At 45.6% G+C, this 17,169-nt stretch overlaps 1 protein-coding gene across 5 annotated transcripts in view; it reads left to right on the top strand.

Moving 5' to 3' along the window:
* PTPN7 (protein tyrosine phosphatase non-receptor type 7) overlaps positions 1–17,169 on the top strand; it is a 294,573-nt gene that overhangs the window by 76,900 nt on the left and 200,504 nt on the right. For 3 of the 5 annotated variants that reach the window (XM_069238938.1, XM_069238937.1, XM_069238940.1), the window contains one exon: positions 7,916–8,040. The exons of the other annotated variants lie outside the window; for them this stretch is intronic. The gene's annotated coding sequence lies outside the window, so the exon portion shown is untranslated. The remainder of the gene's footprint in view (positions 1–7,915; positions 8,041–17,169) is intronic. 5 annotated transcript variants of the gene reach the window in all.

Consider the following 17,169-nt stretch of genomic DNA (forward strand, 5'->3'; position numbering starts at 1 on the left):
CAGGCCTCTGCCTTAAGCCTGGCTCGAGCCTTCAGTCTTTCGCCCACCTAATCTCACAATTTGCACCCACTCTTTGCATCCTGTTCAATGGCACAATATGCCCTTAACGCTCTAATCAAGTAACAGATAAGCTTCCTCCCCGCCCCAGATCAAGCTTCACAACAGCTCCTAAAAGAGACTGGTTCTGATTGTTGTCTGCTTGTGCAGTACTTTGATCCTGAAACATAACTGAACATAACTGTGGCAACCTTGGTGTAAACTCTGGTTGCTTACACAGCCCTCTCCTCACCCCTGATTGTGAATCCTGGATGTTGCAAGGCACCCTAAATAATGCCTGTAATTCCAGACCCTGGCTGCTTGTACATCTCACCACCTACGCTTTGGTTCCGCTTCTCTGCACTTTCTGCCTCTGAACCTGCATCCTCTGCCAGTAAGCCATTACTACATTAGTTCCACTCTCACTCTAACCTTTCATGGAATACTTTGTATTAACAGTAACATAATGGGATGAGCCATCAAACTCAGCCAATACGTCCATCCATACAACAGGTGAAAGTTCTTCTTCTGAGATATTTTACAATAAGTGGGATCAAGAGAGAAAGCACCAGCAGAAAGGGGTTGCACAGAACAGGTGAAAACAAGGGCAGAGCAGACCTTTTACCACTACCCAGCTGTTTTTTAAAAGCCTTCCATGTGGGCCCTAGGCGTAAATGTATTTGCCTTTCTGAGGTTTGTGTGCTGAGTCTAACTCATGCCTTGGCAGCCCCTATGGTGTGAGGAGAGCAACCCTTCAGGCCTCCCAAGCCAAACATTCAGGGGTCCCCTATTCAGCCCAGGGTCAGTGAATATCTGTGAGATATGAGAGACTCAGTAGTCCCTCAAGACATCCTGGAGTGGGATGTCGTTTTGTTTTAGCCCACTGGTTCCACAGCAGAGGTAGTGGTGCTATATTGTTTTCAGAAAAAGATCACCATCCTAAATTGTGTGAGAGAAATTAGCATCTATTTTCTTTAAATGCTGTGTCAAATGATGAAAAGTTTTTCATGGTTCCTATTCCAAAATCAATTCAGCAGTAATTACAACTGTGAGAATTGCTGCCTTCCCAACCAGTGCTGTTTATATCCTAGTGCTATTGATGTGTCATCAGTGAGGTCTGCATATACTAGGGCTCTTGTGGTGCCTCCCTGTATAAGGGAGACCTTCATGTGCCAGTGAGCTTCTCAGGACTGCTTGTGTGCCAAGAGGGTTCCTCTGTGTGCCAGGACATCATTCTAAGACATTGAGGGCCTCATTCCGACCCTGGCGCCAGGGCGGAGGGCAGCGGAAGCACCGCCAACAGGCTGGCGGTGCTTCCTGGGCTATTCTGACCGCGGCGGTAAAGCCGCGGTCAGAAAAGGGGAACCAGCGGTTTCCCGCCGGTTTTCCCCTGGCCCAGTGAATCCTCCATGGCGGCGCTGCTTGCAGCGCCGCCATGGGGATTCCGACCCCCTTCCCGCCAGCCTGTTTCTGGCGGTTTTCACCGCCAGAACCAGGATGGCGGGAACGGGTGTCGTGGGGCCCCTGGGGGCCCCTGCACTGCCCATGCCACTGGCATGGGCAGTGCAGGGGCCCCCTAACAGGGCCCCATACAGATTTTCACTGTCTGCTTTGCAGACCGTGAAAATCGCGACGGGTGCCAGTGCACCCGTCGCACCCCTGCAACTCCGCCGGCTCCATTTGGAGCCGGCTTCCTCATTGCAGGGGCTTTCCCGCTGGGCTGGCGGGCGGCCTTTTGGCGGTCAGAAAAGGGGAACCAGCGGTTTCCCGCCGGTTTTCCCTGGCCCAGTGAATCCTCCATGGCGGCGCTCCCGCCAGCCTGTTTCTGGTGGTTTTCACCGCCAGAACCAGGATGGCGGGAACGGGTGTCGTGGGGCCCCTGGGGGCCCCTGCACTGCCCATGCCACTGGCATGGGCAGTGCAGGGGCCCCCTAACAGGGCCCTATACAGATTTTCACTGTCTGCTTTGCAGACAGTGAAAATCGCGACGGGTGCCACTGCACCCGTCGCACCCCTGCAACTCCGCCGGCTCCATTCGGAGCCGGCTTCTTCGTTGCAGGGGCTTTCCCGCTGGGCCGGCGGGCGGCCTTTTGGCGGTCTGAGGGGAACCAGCGGTTTCCCGCCGGTTTTCCCCTGGCCCAGTGAATCCTCCATGGCGGCGCTGCTTGCAGCGCTGCCATGGGGATTCCGACCCCCATCCCGCCAGCCTGTTTCTGCCTGTTTTCACCGCCAGAACCAGGATGGCGGGAACGGGTGTCGTGGGGCCCCTGGGGGCCCCTGCACTGCCCATGCCACTGGCATGGGCAGTGCAGGGGCCCCCTAACAGGGCCCCATACAGATTTTCACTGTCTGCTTTGCAGACAGTGAAAATCGCGACGGGTGGCACTGCACCCGTCGCACCCCTGCAACTCCGCCGGCTCCATTCGGAGCCGGCTTCCTCGTTGCAGGGGCTTTCCCGCTGGGCCAGCGGGCGGCCTTTTGGCGGTCGCCCGCCGGCCCAGCGGGAAAGTTGGAATGGCCGCCGCGGTCTTGTGACCGCGGGGCGGTCATTCGGCGGTAACCGCATGGCGGCCGGCAACCGCCGCCCGCCGCGGTCAGAATGACCGCCTGAGTTTCTTATGTGTCAATGGTGCTTCACATATGTCAGTGATGTGGCTCAAAGGCTATCGATAATGCTGAACTGCTTGTTCTTCTCTTGTGCAAACTATCCTTCTAACGCGTGCCCATGTTCCAAGAGATCTCATGTGTGCGAGTCTAATGTGTCAAGGACTTACTCCAGCACTGATCGAGTATCACTGTGTTGCTTATATGGTCACGATTCTCAATTTTTAGTAATGATCTCGGGTCAGGACTGTTTATTAAAGATGGAGTCTTATGTGTTAGTCCTAGTTATGTGCCTGGGGTACTCATGTGCAGGGTACCAGTCAGTTGCCTTGGCTAAAGATGTTCCAGGGTTCATCATGTGATCGTCTTGGTCATGTAGAAGAGAGCCACTAATGGGTGGAGCTGCTCATGTGCCAGCTACAGCAGCTGTTGCCGCAGCCCACCAGATGCTATCAGTAACTCACCTGCACAGCCACCATCAGAAGTAACATTGCATTTCTGGAAAAGGTAATGTTAGACTTGATATCATTGGCATGCTCTCCCCTAACTTTTTGCCTCTACTTCCAGGTTGTTTCTGTGTGCAGGACTCTGTTTTTGGTGTTTTGTTTACTCTGGACACTACCACTGCTGACCTGTGCTAAAGTGTAAGTGTTCCCTGTATAAATTATATGTGTGCATTGGCATATCCATGATTGGCACATTTGATTTATTAGTAAGCCCCTAGCAAAGTACACTAGAGGTGCCCAGGGCCTGTCAATCAAATGCTACTAGTGGGCCTGCATCACTGGTTGTGCCACCCACGTTAGTAACACTGTAAACATGGCTCAGACCTGCCACTGCAGTGTTTGTGAGTGCAGTTTAAAACTGCCAATTCGAATTGGCAAGGGTAGCCTAAACCTTCCCTTTTTATACATATAAGGCACCCCTAATGTAGGCCCTAGGTAGCCCCATGGGCAGGGTGCAGTGTATGTTAAAGGTGGAACATGTACTTGTGTGTTCTACGTGTTTTGATAGTGAAATACTGCCAAATTCGGTTTTCACTGTTGCAAGGCCTTTCTCTATCACAGGTTAACATAGGAACTGCCTTTAAATACGATTTAAGTGATGATTCCCTTTGGAAGCAGATAGACATGTGGAGTTTGGGGTCTCTGAACTCACCATTTAAAAATACATATTTTAGTGAAGTTGTTTTTTAGATTGTGGGTTTGAAAAAGCCACTTTTACAAAGTAGGCATTTTCTTGCTTAAAACATTCTGTGACTCTGCTTGTTTGTGGATTCCCTGTCTGGGTCAGTTTGACAGTTGGGCTGTTTGCAGCTCTCCTCTAGACAGTGACACAAAGGGAGCTGGGGTGTAGCCTGCATATCCTGATGGAACATCTGGGCTAAGGGCAGGGAAGGAGTGGTCACTTACACCTGAAAGGGCTGTGCCTGACTTCACACGGTACAGTCTCCTAGCCCCTGCTGTGTGTCTGGGCCTGGCCTGGGCAAGGCAGGACCTTGAAAACAACAAAGACTTCTCTTTAAGTAGGCTGATTTCAAAAGCAGAAAGGGGTATAAGAAGAGCACCCGAAACCCCTGAAAATCAGATTACTTCTGGAACTTTTGTGTGACTTCCTACTGATGAAGAATCTCCAAGGGCTTGAACTGAGCTTGCCTCCTGTTGTTGAAGTCTCAGGGACATCAAAGACTTATCTCTGCCAGCACCTGGGCTTTCTGCTGAGAGTCCTGCCTGCCAAGTGGTGCCCAAACCTGTCTGTGGGCCCTTGAAAGGTGTAGATGGTAAAAAAGGACAGAAATCCGCAGTGCGGAGAAACCTTCGATGCACCACCCGCCTCGCGGCTGAAAAACAACGCACTACCGGTCTTGCGGCTAATATTGACACTCCACTTGCATCGCAGCTGGAAGATTGACGCAAGGCGGCTGGAGAAAACAACGCGCAACACCCACAGGGGCTGCTATTATCGATGCAAGCCCCCACGCAGCGCAGTTTCTTGACATTGTGCGACCGGATTTCAATGCAACATCGTTAGGCTTGGAAAATCAACGCAAAGCCTGCCCGGACCTGAGGTGCCCGTCCGGATCGACACATCATTATTTTGCAGGAAGGAACAAATGACCCACGCCGACCCGACCAAAAGAGGAACGATGTACGGTCTCGCTTGCGAGTGAGAAATTGACGCATTGCTGGTCTTTTGCAACGCACACTCGCCCGTGCAGTTTTATTGTGACGCTACCCAGGTGCTTTTGTGCGTTAACAGCAGACTCTTTTTTTTTTTTTTTTTTTTTTATTTTTTTTATTCATAACTTGGCTTGTGTATGTTGGATTTTTGTCATTTTGGTCTTGTTTTGTTTAGATAAGTATCATCTATTTTTTAAAACCTGTATCGTGTCATTTTGTAGTGTTTTCACTGAGTTACTCTGTGTGTTGGTACAAATACTTTACACCTTGCTTCTGAAGTTAAGCCTGCCTGCTTGTGCCAAGCTACCAATGGGTAAGCGGGAATTAACTGAGGGTGATTCTCGTTTACCCTGACTAGAATGAGGGTCCTTGCTTGGACAGGGGGTACCCTCACTGCCAACAAAGACCCCATTCCTAACCGGTATCAATTTAAAATTCATTGAGACAACATCAGCCCCCTTACACACAAACTGTAAGAAATATCCTGGTGGTATTTTAGGCCATTCCAGCAGTGAAGCCTGCCACTGAAGCTCATCACCTCGCTTGTAAACCACTCTGTTTAAGCTTCAGAAGCAGAAGGCCACCTCTCGGCCTGTACCCTGTTTCCACCTCTCATTCTACAAGACTGCTGGTCAATTCTCCTACACAACTCGACTGCCGCTGATACCAACCATAACTAATTGATTCTATATCACTCAGTTAATTGTATATCACTCTGGTAATCTATCTCATTCTCGACCGTGACTGCTTGTATGCCACTTAGATAATGCATCTCTTTTTAGACCCTATTCCAGGCCCTGACTGAACGTATTTCACCGCTTACTTCATCTCAATCCAGACCATGGCTGCTTGCAGCGCTCGGTTAATGTATCTCTTTCTAAATCCCAGGATACTTGTATATCACGCAGTTAATGCACCTCATTCTAAACCCTGCTGCTTCTATACCTCTCATTTTATGTTTGTAATACTAGAGCGTGGTTGCTTGGAAATCCCCTGATTCTGTCCCTAAGTGTAAACGTTGGAATCTTTAATAACATATAATTCTTACCTTTGATTCTAATCCCCGTTTGTTCTCTCGTTTCAAACCCTAATTTCTGGTACTGAATAATCACTTCTGATGTGAAACTACGCCCTCAATTCATGAACAGTTGTGGAACTCTAGGGAAAGGAAAGTGCGTTGAGAACATTTTCATGTTCGCAACCAAATTGCAAATCCCCGGTACACAGAGAGAGATTGGGACTCGGGGCAGGTCACGTGAACACTGTCGGCCTCACAAGGAGCATGGATGCACCGCCCTTCTCCTGCAGGTGCACTGCCTCCGCTACCGTCGGATGTCGCGTGCCTGCTGATGCCTCTGGCACGACAGATGATGTCAGAAAAATAATTCTGCTCAAGACTTAGGCATTAGCCCATCGGGCTTTTAATAGACCTGGCCCACAGTACCTCCCTGCGAGACTGCGGCAATACCACCCAAGAGCATTACGCTCCGCTGATGCCTGGGTGATGGTGGCGGCGCGACTTAAACGGGTAAGGAGAGGTGACTTCTCCTTTACGGTCTTGTGCGCAAGTTTGGAATGATTTACCATTTAAGCTCAGGACACGCAGAATGAACGGAACTTCCGATAAATGTTACAAACACATCTGTTTAGACTACACTGAATTTGTAACTGGGATGTCAGCGTGCTGTGTAGCGCCGGGACATACTATGAGTTAATGCATGCTCTATAAGTCAATTCATTCATTCATTCATCATTACTGCATTAATAGTGCAGACAGTACAGTAGGTTAATAGTAAAGGACAAAGGTTAAGGTAATTTCTCGCCATCCCTTTCGCTACCTGTTAATTTGTGGTTTGCCGAGTGAGTAGCGTTAATGATACAGCTTTTGAGTTTATATAAATAAAGATTATGGCTAGACAATAAGCACTGAATGAGATAGTGAATAGAAGAAATCTGTTAGGAATGTTTAATTGCAATATTGTTTCACCCGAACAATGACCTTCAGTGTATGTAAAAAGTGTATGTGCAATAAAGACCTTTTGTTTAAGTTTAAAATAATGACAGACAGGAAGGTAAATGACTTGGAGGGTACCTATTTGGAGGTTACCTAAGTGATAAAGAGGGCACATTTTTTTTCCGAAAGAGACAGTGATTTTTTCGTCCATTATGGTTCCCCCGTTACCACACCACAAGACCTTTGCAGACCAGCAGAAAAGCAGATCTAGAGCTTGACGCAGTGTATTTAGATGCCCCCCCCCCCCCCAACCCTTCTGTTCAACTTGATTCACGTAACTGGTCAGCAAGTTAATCTCTTTCAGAATTTAAATTAGAATCCTAGTTGTTGGGTGTCAGAGTCATTTTTATCAATGCCGCCATTCATGCATGTATTATATACCCTGTAGGCGCGGCTCAGCCGAGAGGGTGGATGAATACTGCTATTTGTTGAGTTTCTTATGCGGAAAACCACTTCAGTGTTCAAGAAACGGTGCCAACTCACTCCGCACCATAATATGGAGGAGGTCTAATGTAGTAAACAGCTTCAAAGGATGTGTGCGTGTAAAAAACCCACTCACATGGCGAGGAAGCATCCAAGTCAACTGTGTGGGTGAAGTTGTTTGATAAAAATGCGCATGACCCAAGCTGCGTAGATGTAATGTTGGCACCTTCACAAACACTGAGCCAGTGGGCAGAAAAGCTGGTGTACCTGACAGCAAATGCGTACAGAGGGCGGAATGCGGTCACCCTCAACAACAGAGGAGGAAACACATTGTATGTGTGCTGTCGGATGAGCAGATGTGTCAGACCTTTCGAGGGAAAGGACCTGGGCCGCACAAGCCCTCCTAGGCTTGCGCCGCTCTCAGGCATTGCTTCTTCGCTGGTATCTCCTACCCCAGGCAAGGCTCTCTACAGCCAATCGTGTCTGACTCACTCGGTTGCTCAACAGGTTGGTTAAGTCAGTTTCCTCCCAACGGCTGAAGAAACTCTCATTTGTGAGAGTGAGGGAGGGGTTATCATTATAGCAGTGGGGGAATGTTAGGCTGAAGCACTGAAATAGTTCACGTCTTGTTTCTACCTGCCCTGTCCTTCCTCCTCAGGATCCCTAAGCCTGCCATGGAAAGCGCTGATAGATGATCATTTGAAGGTGTTCCCTGCATGCTGCCCGCTGCACGGTGTCTTTAAACTTCAAAGGTGACACCCTAAGGCGTCCAGCAAGCTTCTGGTAAGTCACGTTGCAATGTTGCATCTGAATGCTGTAAAGATTATTCATTTGTATCAGTGTTGTTGCAAGCCCTGCTATCTGTAAACCTAGTCTCTGAAGATGGGCTTTTACGAGCTAAAGAGATTCTGCTCTATTTATTGTTTCTTTATGTGTAAACTTTCGTTTTTTGCACTAGATAATTTACATACTTCACATTAGTCCCCAAGTGTAACCCTGCATTCTAAGTCACGACTGATCAGAGGTGTGCACTCACTGGCTGCATTACTTCTAGGGGTGAAAGAGATCAATGCAAAGGTTGTGCAATTTCTCTAATTCAATCTGCACCAGTATTTTGATGGCAGGTTCATAGTCTTTGCAGACTGCTAATTTGAAAAGAAATATGCCAAATAGCTTATTCAAAACATCTGAGAATATGGATCTAGAATTTCCAGTGATCCATTGTTTGCACACTGTGTACATCAGTCATGTAAAGAAGCCATGCCCTAAAATGCTGCTAGACAACCAACCGTTGTTTGATATATTTGGGGAAGAAGAAGCGAAAGGGAGAGAGTAACAAGAAGAATAAACTGAGAATTTGAGAAGACGGATAGATTTGGCTTTTGGCGGTAGCGCCTCTACCTTTACTGCACTTATGCCCTGCCATTCCGAATAATGAGTCACCTAAATCTTAAATGCCACCACACGCCTTAGAATGGCTAAGTGTAATTGGCTCTTCTTTAGCCCTGCCCATCCTGCAAGGACATTGAATGGTCCCTGCCTATATAAGTCAGACACCTAGAATGGCACAGAATCAGGCTTATCCCCAGCCCTCAGAGACACTGTAATCTTCCATTGCCTGAGTGGGTAAGCCCAATTCTGTTCTTTACTTGCCATTACGCTCACATCAGATTAACATTTTGTGCAGAAACCACACTGTGAAGCCTGCTGTATTGTTTTGTAGACCTCCAGTCTTGCCAAATATTGCCAAAGAGCAAGGATGTGTGAAGGTGGATCGCCATCCTTACCTATTGTTTAAAAATATTCAGAAAGTAACTACTAGAAAAGTGAGTGCTAGGTGAACTGAAAACATGTAGGTTCCTTTAGGGCTCTAGCATCTCACATTTGTGACTTAATGTGCTTGCCACAGCGTCGGCATGGTACCACCGGAGGAACAGACACTCCTGTCATCAGTATGCAGAGCATTATTTCTTTAGCATCCGTTTCAAGGCATTACTGTCCTCTCTGTATGAGATGGCACAGTGAGTAGAATGATGGCACTTAAAGCGCATCTCATGACAAGCGAAACGGGTGCTAAAGGAACTGAAGACCAACTGAAAAAGTAGACTGCGTGGGCCAGAGACCCTCTGATGAAAGGGTTCAATTGAATCCTAACACTCATAGTTCATAATCTGGACTTTTGGATGAACATCGTGCATGAGATCTGCACTTCTGTGCTGAATGGGTTTAACTGTGATAAGAGGAAGGGTGGTCAACCGCTGATGGATTAATAAAAGAGGACACAAATCAAGTCAAGCCATAGACTTCAGTTAGAGGTTGCCAAATGAAGACTTCTATCCATGTAGCCCTTTGCTACTACTGACTCTGACCCTGCTACTCCTGACTCTGAACATGCTACTCCTGATTCAGCAGCAGGACCAAAAACTAAACAAGGTTTTGGGAGCTCTCTTAACTTTCTTTAGCTCCCTCCCCTAGGGTCTATCAAGCAATTAGGAAGCGCTGCAATGGCAGAAGCTCTGTCAGGGATAGGAAATTAAGCTTGTGAAGAACTTAAGGTCATTAGTGGGTGATGTTGGTGATGTCACACCTGCTATCCTTAGCCTTTGTTTAATAAACATCCTAAGGCCAAGGGCCAATAATGAGATGACACCTTTGCGTCAGGTACCAGATACCTATCTATTGCCCCATGATGAAAAAGAAAAAAGGCTGGAAATAGCCTGTACTCTAATGTGTCTGCCGAGCTGCTCTCAGTTCCTATCAGTACATTTTACTAGGTTAGGTCCCAATCCAGTCTCTTGCCCTAACTTTAAATGACCTCTCATGGAGAACCTTTACCTGTGATAGCTACTTGAGCCCTTCCCATCTGGGAGGCTTCTCACAGTTGGCACTGTTCTACCCTAACCTGAAGTCTAAGGTTGGTCGGGCCATAAAGCTATGTGAATGAAACAGCACAGGTAGAACGTGTCTTGTATACTAGAGTGTAACAGAAGCACCCCCACCAGGGGGTTACTTTTTGACAATATTGTTCTGTCACCCTTTCACATGTTCACTGATCACAAATCTCCCACAGATCCATTATTTTCAGAAAATCTGCAGTAAATGAGCTGTCTGAACACAAAACCATCAAGTGAATTATGGGTACCTGTGTACAGTGGGTCAGAAGGACATGCATAAATAAAAGGGTTGCAAAAACATACCAAACCTTGAGCTACAAAATACACTGAGATGGCCTCAGGGTCATGTGGTACTGATGCACAGGACACAGAAGCCTCATCACTGGGCTTCTTGGGAGCCAGATACACTCCTTCATGGTGATAGACTGGTTTCTGCTGATGAGCTGACTCAAACTCCAAACAGCCTCTACCAGTGTCATATTAAGAATTTTGGAGGCCCTGGGCAATAAATATTTTGGGGTCTCTGTTCAGAACAACTGAACATTTTATCACTCAATTTCTACCATCTCAAGCCCCATGCTGACAAAAGGTAATGCCTTAAACATTAACGATTGAAAGACTGAAATAGATATGAATGAGCTACAAAAAAGCTCATTTTCACAGATGCATCTTCGAAACTGGAGAACCTGAGCAATCAACCACGTTGTCCATGCCTTAAAATGTCGCTGCCCGCAAATTAAGCAGTGTATGATTAAAGAGGTGGCCAATGATTGTCTGCTTGCTTTAAGGTGTTGAATTATGGTTAGGTGCGGTTTAGGAGTTGCAAAGTTTTTGTCTAACCAACTTCCCTAGTTCGCAAAACTACTACGATTGCTACCAGTAGTAAAATGCTTTATTTTCATTTAGGATTTCATATTAAATTATGGTTTTCATACCCATTTTTATTTCTTCTGATAAAGTTTGTCAACTTCTTTCCAGTTGAGTCAGAGAAAAACGGTCTAAAAGTTAACTTGTTGCAAAACAGCAGACCATGTTCTGGGGAAGAAGCAGGAATGTCCACAAACTAATAGTACTTCAATAACAGGGGGCTACGAGAACTATGTTTGCGTAATAGAAACGTCAAACATCACTTATTCTGGGCAGCCTTATTTAGACATTTTTGACACAGTATGCAATAAAGGAGTCCTGATTATGTGCTCCAAACCATATGGGTTTGCCCGTTGTCCAAGTTGTTGCTGTAAAACAACTGAAAGAGGCATTCAGACTTTACTTTTCATATGAATGTCCAAGATCAGCAGGGTCTCCTAGGCGCTTGAGTTAATAACAAATGCAAAAACATCATGGTGGAATTAATGCCGGATGTCAGCTCTATTTGTTTGTCCCGATTATGGCTTAAAAGGTATGGGGGGGAACCAGTGCTCTCATCTTTAATAGGCCGCTGCTGCAATTAAATGTGGGAACACGGAATACTGTGGCGGCGTAATCCTGAAGCCATCTCGGGCCTCTTCAATGGATATAAAGCTACTCCCTGCCCCTTCAGCTCACTCTTGCAGCTTTCTACTTTATCCCTTTGCGACGCTTTTTCGTTTTTCTCTTCCTCCGTCTTTCCCATATGTGTCTTTTGCTCGCAGCAAATACTTGAGACAGCAGAATAAGCGACGGCCCTCAAAAATAAGCGCCAGTGCTTAGCACTGGAAACAAGCACAAATTAAGCACTGGAGGGAACTAATAACACCCAACAGTTTTGCGTCTCTTTTGCCCTTCTCCAGGTGGCAATTTTGCCAGCTGCAACACGGAACTAGCTGCTTGCACTAAAATCAGGGTCACTGGAATTATGAAATTTTCTGCAAATTTATCGATTTGCTGGATTTGTCACAAAACCAAATATCTGCTGCACAATTTGTAGGCTCTAACAAAATAAAATGTGTTTCTAGCTCAAACGGTTCAAAAACTGCTAACATCAAAGGAACCTGTGTTGCCATGCAGTGAATGTCTTATGGGAAGCTTGACTGGCCATCTTTCAGTTGCATATTACTGTTATTGGATGTTAAACTGGTACTAATGATGTGAAACGAAACCATTGCCCAGACAGTTTTCTTATGTTCGAAAATGAAAAAAATATGAAGTAATAACTTTCTCAATATCACAAAATGTGCTGCATTAGGTCACATGATTTACCGTTTCTTGGCACATAATTTAGTCAACAATGCAACATTATTTGGTCCTCTCCTGCTGCATAATTCCAGTGGACCTGAATAAAATCTAGCAGAGCAGGTCCTGTTGCTGTTGACCATAAGCAGCCAATGAACGTGGTAAAATGGGAAAATGCAATAAAACACAGTCAGAGTGCAATTTACAATCGGCGATTATATGTCACAAATCCGAACATAGGTGATTACCTCCTTGTCTATCCTGCTGGCCAGTCCTTAAACATGAGTAATCTTTCAGCTCCGCAGACATTGTTTACTTGAGCCTGATTTATGGCTGCCAAATCCCAGAAGCACTAAAAGGAGGAACTTCCTGTCTGTACTTGATGGTTTTTAATTCCTGCATCTACATAATATTTACCTTCCCGATTTTGAGATGATGTTATTTGCTGTATGTGTATTAATCTCTATTTTATTGCTTGCATTGCCCTTCAGAGATTAGCTATATCAGTCTATATAATTACAGGGTATGGTCTTTAACTGTCTTGCTATACAGATAGACCTTTCTGCCATGTGTGTATTACTGGCATATGAAGCAGTGGCGGCTGGTGACCTTTGAAAGTGGTGGGGCATAATCCTTGGCTCAAATTCCAAAGAGCTTTTATTTATGTTTCTCTCACAATATCTTGCACTAAGTTTACTGTCTCGCTCTAAATCACTCAGTCTCACTTGGTCTCACTAATTCATGCAGTCTCACTCATTCTACTCTGGCCCACTATGTCTCACTCAGTCCCACTCATTCTTACTCATTCTGAAATACTCAGTCTTATTGTTACTCAATCTCACACACAATTACACTCAGTTACACTCACTGTCATTCTCCCTCAGTCGCTCACATTTATTCTCACACATACCAGCCCTTACTGTCACTCATTCTCACTCACTCTGACTCATTTCTTCACTGACTCTCTCTCACTTTAACTCACACATATAGTCACACAGACAAGCTCACAGTGCTGGGATTTTACCAGCTCTGAACAGTATCTCTGATGGCGGGCGCAGGCACATTACACACCTTTGTCAGCAGTCAAACAATAGCACTAGCTGCCTCTGTTTGTTGCAGGTCCCAATGTGGGTCTGCTCTTTATTTTTATTATATCAAGAGGGAATAACCATTCACTCTTGACACAATAAAAATGGACCAAAAACAAGGAGGATGTAGTGTAGCTGTGGAGCCCTTAAAGGAGAGCCACCACTTTCCAGGGACACCTATCCATCAAACAAATCCATCCATTCAATCATCCATCCTTTCACTTAGCCATCCCCTCTTTCATTCATCCATCCATTCAATCAGCTATTCATCCTTTCATTCAGCCATCCACCCTTACACACATCCATCTACCCTTTGTCCCATCCAACCATCCATTCATACATCTCTCCATTTACCCTTTCACTCAGAAATACATCCTTTACTCACTTATCCATGTATCCATCTATTCATCCATGCATCAATTCACCCTTTCACACATCAATCCATTGTTTCACTCATCCAAATTTACATACCTTCTTTCACTCATCCATCCTTTCGCTCATCCATCCTTTCACTCCATCCATCCATCCACTCATCCATCTATTTACCCTTCCACTGATCTGTCCATCCTTTCATTCATCTATCCATCCATCCATCATCCACTCATACATCCCTTCATTTACCCTTTCACTAAGCCATCCATCCATCCTTTCACTCGCTCATCCATCTATCCATCTATTCGTCCATCCATCAATTCACCCTTTCACAAATCCACCCATCCTTTCATCCACACATCCATCTGCCCTGCATTTCACTCACCCAATCATTGTTTTACACATCCATCTTTACATAAATCATTTCACTCATCCAACCTTTTGCTCATCCATCCATACTTTCACTCCATCCATCCACCAACCACCCATCCACTTACCCTTCCACTCACTCATTCATCCACCCTTTCACTCATTCTACCATCCATCCATCCTTTCTCTAATCACCCACCAACCCATTCTTTCAATTATCCATTCATCCATCTTTTCATTCATACATCCGCCCTGCCTTTCACTCTGCCATTCTTACATCCAACCTTTCATCCATGCATCTATCTATCTACAATTTCACCCATCCATCTACCCATCCTTCCTTTCATTCACTCGCCCAAGTTAATTATGAGCTTTTGTATGCTACTTTGCAGAAAGAAGAGTCCCATCAAGAACCCCACCCTACTGTAGCTGCTAAAGAGGGGGAGATTGATGATGCCCTTGATGCAGGCAGAAGCCAACTACACACTTACCTCTTAGTCCTCTAGTACAATTGTTGACCACAGCTGATTCCTTCCTTCTCTTGGGCCTCTACGGTGGAGATAAGGAGTACTTTGTGCTCAGTTCCATAACGTTTTTTCCAAAGTGAAAGCAACTACAGTACTAAACATTGTGTTACTGCCAAGAGAGAAGCACCCTGCACCCCTCCTACAGCTTACCCCTCAGTGCAATCAACAAATTGCTGCCACTCACTTCCTCCTTGCACTTACTGGCCTTCCTCACCCCCAGCCATTGAAGTGAATGGATCTTTGTAACTCCTCCCAGGACCACTGTTCATGTAACCCAAAAGCAACCGGGCCCAGGGCTTCCTAAATCATCAATCCCTCTCCTGTGATGTTACTGCTGTAGCGTTTGCCTCTAGAAAACTTTGCCCAACTGGCAGTTGTACAGTAGGACACTTGCAAAGTTTACTGCAGTTCACCCAAGAGATTCAGTACACTGTCTCACAGCAGGGATTTATTTCCAGCTACTCTGTGTTTATTTCCCTGTTCTTGCCTGTCCTCGAAGGGTGGCAAGGCAACGCCCCTTTTGCCCATGAACACCAGTCACCACTGGTGTGAAGTGGTAAACGTGGGCACTGTTTATCTATCTATCTATCTATCTATCTATCTATCTATCTATCTATCTATCTATCTATCTATCTCTATATATGTTCTCTGATGCACATATAATACGGCTAATCCTATTAATTGTATTTGAGAAAAAATGGTTTCACTTGGATTTAAGAGCCTTTTTCTTTCACTCTACCTAGTTTCAAGATGGGGGTTCTCACAAAATCTTGCAAGCCGCTATATCTCAGTGCTACAACAACCAGATCAAAGCAGGAAGTTGCTGCCAGTTGCTATCACTAGTGAGATGAATGGCACATGGCTAGATGTGAGTGACTTCCTGAATGTTTCCAATACTGCTGGCCCCTCTACTGAAGTGTCTAAACTAAGAACTTTATTAGCAGCTTAATAAAGCAGCTATTGATGCTGCTTTTCATGCCCAGGAAGCATTGCTTCCTTCCAAGATCCCTGGAAATGCATATTAAGCTTGTTGGAGACCCTAATCATGAGGAAGTGAGTGGCTGCATTGTGCAGGGCTCTAAATTTCAGTGATTATGCAGCACTTGAGGGATAATTTGGAAATTTGCTCTACCTGCTTCTCATAGAGGGAATGAAGATTTCTTCTCCTAATATCAGTGCCTGGAGCCAGAAAATGTACCCCTCCACAGTGCTGATTGCTGGTTCTTGACACAATGGTGGAAAGAAGTTGATTAACAGACTTTTCCAAGATTTGTTATGAAGCGCTACTCTTTGGAGAATTTCATAGTAGAATTCACCATGTCTGTTAAAGATAACAAGATAATGGCAGGACTATCTTTGCAGGACACAGTGATTTCAAAGGATGCCCAGCCAACTTATCCAGTTGACTAAAAGATTGATGGGGCTTTTAAGGTGAGACTGTTAAGAGACCCTCTACAACAACTAATTTTCCTATTCAGGCTGATGCTTACACAGCCTCAATGGTTAATTCTCTTCTAAAATAATTTCATACTCTTGTGAATCAGATGCAGGAGAGCATAGACTATTCTTAAACTCTTGGCGTGATAGAACAACAGGTGTGCTTCTGATCTGTTTCTTTCGACAACTTTTGTGCTTCAGCAGCCTCATCAGGGGCAGCTGTTGCCACATATAAACATATCTGAATGTGCTCCTGGAAAGCAGATGTGGCTCACAAATCAATTTAAGGAAGCTGCCTTTGTTGGTTTAAATATATTTGGTCACCAGTGTAGGAAAGTACCATCTTGCCTGGCATGTTACCCCCATTTTTCACTGTATATATGTTGTTTTAGTTGTATGTGTCACTGGGACCCTGGTAACCCAGGGCCCCAGTGCTCATAAGTGTGCCTGAATGTGTTACCTGTGTAGTGACTAACTGTCTCACTGAGGCTCTGCTAATCAGAACCTCAGTGGTTATGCTCTCTCATTTCTTTCCAAATTGTCGCTGACAGGCTAGTGACCATTTTTACCAATTTACATTGGCTTACTGGAACACCCTTATAATTCCCTAGTATATGGTACTGAGGTACCCAGGGTATTGGGGTTCCAGGAGATCCCTATGGGCTGCAGCATTTATTTTGCCACCCACAGGGAGCTCTGACAATTCTTACACAGGCCTGCCACTGCAGCCTGAGTGAAATAACGTCCATGTTATTTCACAGCCATTTTACACTGCACTTAAGTAACTTATAAGTCACCTATATGTCTAACCTTTACCTGGTAAAGGTTAGGTGCAAAGTTACTTAGTGTGAGGGCACCCTGGCACTAGCCAAGGTGCCCCCACATTGTTCAGAGCCAATTCCCTGAACTTTGTGAGTGCGGGGACACCATTACACGCGTGCACTACATATAGGTCACTACCTATATGTAGCTTCACAATGGTAACTCCGAATATGGCCATGTAACATGTCTATGATCATGGAATTGCCCCCTCTATGCCATCCTGGCATGGTTGGCACAATCCCATGATCCCAG

The sequence above is a fragment of the Pleurodeles waltl genome, chromosome 6 (assembly GCF_031143425.1).
Source record: "Pleurodeles waltl isolate 20211129_DDA chromosome 6, aPleWal1.hap1.20221129, whole genome shotgun sequence".
Lineage (NCBI taxonomy): Eukaryota > Metazoa > Chordata > Amphibia > Caudata > Salamandridae > Pleurodeles > Pleurodeles waltl.